The sequence below is a fragment of the Rhipicephalus sanguineus genome, chromosome 8 (assembly GCF_013339695.2).
Source record: "Rhipicephalus sanguineus isolate Rsan-2018 chromosome 8, BIME_Rsan_1.4, whole genome shotgun sequence".
Lineage (NCBI taxonomy): Eukaryota > Metazoa > Arthropoda > Arachnida > Ixodida > Ixodidae > Rhipicephalus > Rhipicephalus sanguineus.
Window position 1 is genome coordinate 152385845 of NC_051183.1, and position 8908 is coordinate 152394752.

Genomic DNA, 8908 nt, shown 5'->3' on the forward strand with positions numbered 1-8908 from the left:
CGATGCTTTTGTGCTTTCTGTTCAGACGTGCGCATTTATTTTGTTCATCTGGCCTAATCCGCATGCGATTGTGAGTTCACGACGTTTCGCTGTAGCCATCTTTTCTGACAATTCTTAGATTTTTTTAGCTCTCGGATGTGAAGGCTTCAAAAAAGAAGTGAACTACGAAGCTGTTGGATTTTTCTGTCGCGCATTCGTTTTTTTTTTCTCCGTCTAATTTATCTTCCATCAGTAAGATGGCGCTGCTTGTACACTCAGCGAGCCACCTCCTCTAATTGGCCGTGGGATTCGCCGCAATGAACGCCTTGTGCTTCGGCTCGTCTTCTTCGGAGAGGTCAGGCTTGATGATTGCGCTCACCTTGTCCATGTCTTCTTTGACCATGTGGCTGAGCCGCTCGGCGTCTTCCTTCATGGGGATGTTTTCGACGTTGTTGAAGTTGCGCGCCAGTGCGTACCGGATGATTCGCAGCAACTGGTAGCGAGAAAAGCGATTCGTGTTCTTCGCCAGGTTCTGGATGTCGCCATCTTTGTACGTGGGCACTCGAAGTTTTCCAAGCTCCGCCTTGATGATCGCCTTTTTGTGCGTCCTCGCTATCTGGAATGGGAATGTTGATCTTGGCCTGGAACGTTCCCTTCATGTCGTCCGTTATGAGCCAAGGCATGAAGGACGTCGCAATAACGATCTCCTTATATTCCTTCTTATCGGCCAAATCCTTCATGTATTTTTGCAGCTCTGTCTTAATGGCTTCCACTACGGGCTTCTTCGCGTCCGGGTACTCCGCCAAGTACAGCTGGTCCAGACCGTCCAGAACCAGCACTCCGGTGTTGTGCTTCTTGTAGTTCCTCGTGAGCATCTGTGTCATCTTAGCAGGGTCGTGAGACAAGCCGCCGATGATAAGCTGGTCGATGTCGACGATGAAGATGGACTTCTCGGGGTACTTGACGTAGATGGACTTGGCCAAGAAGGACTTCCCTGTACCGTGAGGTCCGTGAAGTAGGATCGTCGATGCGGACTTTGCCTTCGGGTCATTCAGAATCTGGGTGAAGACAAGCTTGGTCGCGTCAATGCCCTGGATATCCTTGTCGAAGTTCAGCTTCTTGCCGGCAATGACAGTTCCAGCAGCGGTGCACCATGGAGGCAGCACCTACGAGGGGAACATAGAGATTACTCACTCCTATACATACCTAGTGCTGCTAGAAATCCGTTGCGTTCAATACTTGAAATCGGTCAACTGCTCATAAATTTTAGTACCTTTGTACCTGAAATCAGGCTATCTTTTACCGACAATGATATAACTAGAAATTTTCAGGCGGCATTGTGCTCTTCATCAATGATGACTTTTGGAAAAAATATTATTCAAGACTTATGCAGAGCAAGTCCAAGGATGAATATGCAATGGAGAAAGATAACGTTGGGAGGCCCAACAAAAGGAGAGTTCGCGATTGGCAACCACATACTGGAATTTGTACAAGAGGTTGTTTATCTAGGTGAGCTGCTAACCTGCACATGCAAAAGCTAACTGCTCATGTGACTGCTTATTTTCGAAGTCTCTGTAAGAGCTAACCTGCTCATTCACCGAACAATTCACCGAAAGAAATTCAGCGAACAATAAGGATGGGCAGGTGCATATGCAGTAGTAATTCTCAACTGATGATCGCAAGTCGCAACTATCAGTGTAGCGGGAAGCGTACAATGATTTCATTTGGTCACTTGTAATATATAGGGCAGAGACTTCGAGAATAACAAAGAAACTAGAGAACTAGTTAAGGACACTGACACTCAGAACCATTACTATGAATAGTTATGGACCACGCAACGTGCTATCCAGCGTATAACAACAGGCGTGAGATTAAGACATAGGAAAACAGCAGAGTGGCTCAGAAAATAAACAAGGGCAGTCGATAACCTACATGACATTAAGAGCAGTAAGTGGGCCTAGGAACCTCACTTAACGAGAAGGACAGATAGCCGATGTTGAGTTAGGGCGACGGAACGGATACCAAGAGATGGCGAACGCAGCCGAGGACGGCTGAGTTGGTTGGTTGGTTGGTTGGTTGTGTCGGGTTTTCTGGCGCAAAAGCGACCATGGCCATATTGCGCCAAACACAAGGTGTCTTTAAATGTACATGGAAAGTTATGAGAACAGGTTCTAAAAGCTTTTGCTGAAGAGTCTTAAAGTAGTTGTAGTTCATGTACAGCTTTCAGGAATCTGATGAGAATTTTAGAACGAGAGCTTGGACATGTTGGTAATCCATCTTAACAACTATAGCGCACCGAATGGACAGGAACACAATGGAACGACGTGGATGGAGTGCTAACTCTAACAAATTATTTATTTACGAAGCAGACACATGAAAATATAGGAAAAACTAAGCAACGCACGCAGGCGTATATGTACGAGATTATTAATTATCATGACACTTGTGAAGGACGTGTAGCCAACGATAACATGAGAGTACAAAAACATATTTATAAGATTACCAGGCCATGTGGATGCAACCATCTCCCTCAGGTCACCCTTCCTATCACCTTTAAAAAATCGAATTCTTTTCTTGTCAGCTCGATTGACGGCGCGCTCACACACATGTTCCCCAAGATCGCCATCTTCGCCACCTCGATGATTTCCCGTGTTGTCTGCGCTGTGCTTCGCCCTGTGACACTGCGCTGTGAATACATGGGGACGCATCCACAGTTTCTGCAATGAATAGCGAGATGGCCCGCACTTTCAGTGCGCACGTTACTTGCGTGCTCACGCAGCCTGTCATTCGCGCACCTTCCCTGTTTGTCCGATGTATTTTTTGCTACGCGAAAAAGGAAGCTCATGCACGACGTTTTGCTCGCACTGAATAGGGCATTCTTTGTGCTTTTTCTAGCAAGTGGGCTTCTCAGAACCGTAATAGCTAGCCAAGAGGCTATCGACGCTTATGATGAATTGAAATTTGCCAGTGCCGTCTGCACATCAGCGAAGGGTTTTCTTGAATTTGTGTCCGTGTATCTGTAGAGTGTCCAATCTGTGCAAGGCGTTTAAGACAGCAACGGAGCGCAGAATAATTATACAGAAACAGCAGCTCCGTACACTTACACAAAGCGCACGGGCGACGTATACACACTAACGCAGTGATGGTGCCGCCACGTGTAAGGTCGCTCTCGCGGCCGATAAGAGGGCAGTTTCCTTCGTGATTAAACAACGTTAGAAGCATCACGAACGTGCAGCGTCTTTCGTGTTAATATAATAATATCTGGGGTTTAATGTCCCAAACCACGATATGATTGAGAGGCGGAGGGCTCCGGAAATTTCGACCACCTGGGGTTGTTTACCGTGCGCCTAAATTTAAGTACACGGGCCTCCAACATTTTCGCCTCCATCGAAAATGCAGCCGCCACGGCCGGGATTCGATCCCGCGACCTTCGGGTCAGCAGTCGAGCGCCATAACCACTAGACCACCGTGGCGGGGCGCGTGTTATATGAGCCACGGCCGCTATATGAGGCTTAGGCTGGCTAAGCGAGGTGTTGTGGCGCTGCTGTTATATAAGAAGCTTCCCATAAAGAACACATATACGACTAGATCGCATCCTTCAACGAAACATAAAACACTAAGCAATCTAAAAAAAGGGGGAGGGGGAGCGCTTAAGCTTCGGCTTTAAGAGTTGAACGCGATTGCGATATCCGGCCCCATCCTCATCGCGCTCTGTTTCGCTAGCCATTATGTTCAGTCACCCAGTCAGCCACACACACACACACACACACACACACACACACACACACACACACACACACACACACACACACACACACACACACACACACACACACACACACACACACACACACACACACACACACACACACACACACACACACACACACACACACACACACACACACACACACACACACACACACACACACGCGCGCGCGCGCGCGCGCGCGAAAGGTAAAGGCTTCCACCGCCCTCTTAAAGAACAATCTTACAACATTGTGCCCAATACATGTGTGTAATTGAATGCGCGCCCTAATGTGTGTGCATGCTTTAAACCAGCCGCAGTTACGCGCATGATATTTTTTCGAAGTGGCGATTCACCAACTAACTGTTCGTAAGGGAATACTCGAAGTAGGCTAATGTGTTTGTGCCTTTTGTTATGTGTGGCCAGCTATAAACCACCAGCTCGTTATATAATTCACATGGTGTGACGCCCGATGGCAATAGGGAACCCAAGCTCAAGTTTGGGCGCGACGCTCGCGTGGCTGCGCTTTGCGTTACTGGGGGCAGATGCTGCCCGCGAAGGCGCTGCCAGAAGGATTTGCCAGCGGACACGTGCGCGCATGCGCTCCTCATTCGGCCCAGAGCACTGGTAGTCAGCAATAGTTATATTGTGGCGCACCACAGATGCAATCCGAGAGCTCTGCGCGTGCGCGGAAGCGGGTGCGGCAGTGTCGTGGCCGTGGATGCCCCCAGTTGCGATAAGAGCAGTGGCGCCGCTCGACGTTGCTTTGGAAGCCTATGCACGCTTCTAACACGTTTTACTGCGATTTTACATCTCGTACCGTGACGCATGTGCACAGGACGCGTACGTTTGTGACGCATAAATGTTAGTTGCAGTACAGGTGCAAGCATTGGCGTGGCTCTGTGTTAGAACACCTGCTTGCCACTCCGAAGGCCTGGGTTCGATTCCACCTAGGGTACATCATTTTTTTTTGTTATTTGCATCCATGGAAGTTTTCCGTCACCGGCAATGTTGATTTTTCGCTCGACGAACAACGTCGACACCGGAATTTCTGCGACAACGGCTCCTTAACGCTCCGCTCACCTGTGAGAGCAAGGCGGTCTCAAAAATCCTCTTCAGCTCGGCAATTCCCTCTCCCACGACCTCCTGCTCGGCGGCGTCGCCCGAGAACTCCTTCAGCTTCTGAGCCCTCTCGACAAACGGAGCGCACGTGTTGCGTATGAGCAGCGCCGCGTTCAAGTACGACTCCATGGCCTTGCGGTAGAGCCGGATGGCGTTGGCGAACTGCTTCTTGCCATCTTCGACATTCGCCTGGTTGGACAGGTCGACGGCCGCCTTGATGTCGTTGATGAGCGTCACCGGGATCACCATGGCTGTGGATGCCGCGCGATGCTTGCCCTCGCTGCATGTCTAGCAAGACGCGACGCGGTCGCCGTCGGTGAATTCTGGAGCCACGATGCCGCAGTCCTGGCTCATGACGGGACAGGGCGCGTTTCGCACTTCGTCGTTTTCCGCGAGTAATGGTGCTGCGATAACAGAGCGCTTACAGCAATAATTTGACAGGCGTTAATCGGCCAGCGCTTTCCTATAAGCTGTGATTTTATTTATTCTTTTCTATTACGCAGAATGGCTCCCATAATCAGTAGGCAGTACGAATAAAGGGATTATAGGTGCCCCACGTTTGCTAGTTGCACAAACGTGAGGAAGAAGGGCTCAACTACTCAAGGCATATAATTATTAGCGGTCTGCGAATACCACATCTTCAACGTGGAACACATTCGAGTAATGAAAATGAAGTGTGCATCGACTCGAACATTTTTCGAATGTTCTCGAACAGGAATACTACAACTAAATGTCGCAAAAACAAAAATTGTCACAAACCAGAGAAGAAAAAGTTTGCACAAATTATGCCCTCTACAACACTATGCCTGGCCCCATATACAGTAATTCAATGAAGAGTTTTAGTGTGAGGCAAGCCCGTAGCCAGGAACTTTAAGAGCAAAGCCGTCCTTGGTCGAGCCTTTCATGTCCGGGATCCGTGGTAACGATTCTGGGCATCATAAAAAGATATGCGCCACATACATTGGGAAAATCCCACTACTCACCACTTGTCCACTAAAAATGAAGGCAACAGCCCAACAAACGGGTATCATCATCATAAACGCGTATGTGCAACGTAAATTGGGTAAATTCCACTACATACAACTCCCACTAAAAAGGAAGGAGGCGGCAGTTAGCCCAACAAAGGGCGTGCGCGTTACCACAGTCACACCACTGTGACGTGATACCTTGTGGTTATGAAAGGTTGTGGCTATACTACAACCTGAAAGCTTAAAAAAGCGTGTTCAATAAAAAGCAGTGATGCAACATATCAGAACAATCTAAGCGAAGGCTTCTTTGTAAACCTGTCTATAAGAGTGGCATGGTCAATATGCAATAACAATACTACGAGCCCAAAGCTGAACAAGGTGTTTACTAAAGAGCAGTGATACAACATACCTGAAAGACTTGCAAACATAGAAATGCATTAGCCTGACGAAGGGAACGCCACGAGCTTCGCTGTAACATCGGTGTTCGCGAAGCGGAGCTGGTTGAACATTATTTGGGGGAGGGGGGGGCACTTGCTTAAGGTCTTGACTGTTTGAGACAAACGCCTATTTTCAATTAAAATTTTCGGTAAAACACCCCCCTCATCACCATTCCGGGGGTTCGGGGTGGGGGGGGGGGGAGCCCTAGGCCACCCCCTCTGGCTACGGGCCTGGTGTCAGGTGCCCCAGCGCTCAGGGCCCCAAGCACTTGCGTACGCGCCGGGTATCGTACACAAGAAGACATGCGCTATATGCGTGTGTCCCGAAACGAAAGCCACACGAAGGTTGCACGCGCTGCAGCGCCAAGAATCATGAAGTCGTCGACATACCGAAAGACCTTCGCCCAACCGGTCACGCCGACGGGATTTTGCAGTTGTCTGTCATAACGGACCGCAAGCAGGTCGCTCGGAATCGGGGCGACGCACGACCCGATGCAGACGCCTTCTTTCTGCACATATTAGTGGCTGTTTGACGACGATCGAGCTGAGGTACAGGAAAAAAAAAGTCGAGACACCTGGAAACACTTGCGCCGACGGAATTTTGGAAGCGCGTGGCTCGGTAACTTTCTATGCCGGATCAGACTTCTGGTTCTAGCTAGCTAACTCGCACGTCATACAAGTAAATCGCAAAATGTTGGTCGTGACCACCTTCAGGTTTGTTTTGCCTGTGGCCTCCGCGGTTGCCGCAGCTATCTCGGAGGCTACGGTTTTGCCTTTGATTGTACCTCGCGAAAGTGGACACGCACGTATCCCCATTTGCAATACAAAACGGAAGACGACCATCGAGAGACCATTTGAGGATGCGAAATGAAACAACTCCAATGCACAGGAAACGGGATATAAATTAAGGGAGAATGCAACTGAAAAGGCGAAAATACCGAGGCCATTAGTCCCTGATAAAGCGAGGTTTGTACCACTGATCGTAAGATACGTAGCGAAGTAAATTGATCGTGTAAGTACTTGATCGCTTTGACATTACGTATACACCCGATTTTAACGCATTTAGGCGCTAGAAAACGGACGTCGGAGGGCTGGCCTCGAACTCGATGTCGTGCGATGCTCGCTTTTACTTGCGAGTTGCAGCGCGCCGGAATAACTAAAACTTCTTTTGTATTGTACTCGCAGTTCGTTTTGATCAGCTTCCTGTGTTTCTGAAGCGTGGATTGGCGCAGGAAGCTTTCCAGGTCCTTGATTTTCAAGAAACCGTGCCTCGACACCAACGAAAAAGGGGGGGGGGGGTAATATTGTGGCCTATGCACATTCGCTTGCGGATGGCTCTCTTTGTACTACCCAGTTATCCCCAGGGTTGCGATGAGGGCGCTGTTGGCGGTGTTTTTCGGTGTTTTTGGCGGTGTTTTTCTCTGTTGGCGGTGTTTTTCGCTATTTTAGCCCTTCAAAAACTTCCAGCAAATTATTCGACAGCTGTTATAGTGACTGATTCATTATCTGTGTGTTCATCCCTCACTTCAAGTTCGGAGTCAGCTATTCTAAACACATTCAGATCATTAATCCCCATAAACATTCGCCTAGTGAGGCTCATATGGGTTCCAGGTCATCGTGGTATATTTGTAAACGAGATGTCTGACTCACTCGCGAGAGTATCCCTTGAAGGCCCAGTTTTGTCAGTTATGCTCCTTACAGCTTGTGTCACAGCGGCGAGGTTCAGAAAACTTTCTCTTTTTGAAGATTCAGAGAAGATTAACATACCGAATTCAGAATATTCGCACTTGCATTTTGCATGGAATAATAAATGGTTTCCCACGCGTAAATTGGAAGTATCCATCACTAAATTAAGATGTCGTATTCCACCGCTTAATTACTACTTAAACAGGTCTGGTCTGGTCCCATCCTCTTTGTGTCCCAACTGTAACGAACGCGAAAATATCGACTATTATCTACTAAGATGTCACCGTTTTAAAAATAAAAGAAAGAATGCTTTGAAATTTTATTCATAAAATTAGGAATACCACTAAGTACTTTAAATATCCTCTACTTTGGGGCTGCTTCATTGGAATTCAGTGAAAGGAACGTCTGCGGGGCCCTCTGCGTATTCCTGATTGACACAATGAGATTACCTTTCTAATCCATTGTTTATCAATTTATTGTTTCTCATCCGCCCTCACCCCCAAACCAAAATCTTACTTAATTCTTTATTTCTTTTTCTCGTATCACGAAAATCGCCTTATTCTACTTGAAAAAAGCCACTTTTCCCTTTCCCTGATTTTTTTTTACGCAATGTCCCAATTGACTGTAACCGCCGGCTTCTTGGCCAATCCCCCGTTGTGAGTGTGAGCCAAATGCAAGAAACAAGCAAGCAAGCAAACAACCGACTGTTAGCCCATCCCGCTTAGTGGGTCGGTGCCAATCGTCCCAGGAGCATCATCAACATCAAGCTTTACACTGCCCAGGTAAATTCGGTTGCATGCAGCGAAGAGCTTTGTCTGGCGAAAATTATTTAATATGTCCCCCAACATTCAGTTTATACTCTTTCGCATAATTATGTTTTGAAGGACGTTGATCGCTTCTAATCGGCTTCAAATACAATAACCGCCAATCCCTTCCAATAGCAGTCGGTCAAGATGCACGTTAAACAA

General features: G+C 47.9%; 1 pseudogene; it reads right to left on the reverse strand.

Moving 5' to 3' along the window:
- Positions 1–60: 60 nt before the first annotated feature.
- On the reverse strand, positions 61–5098 carry LOC119403005 (vacuolar protein sorting-associated protein 4A-like; annotated as a pseudogene).
- Positions 5099–8908: the final 3810 nt, after the last annotated feature.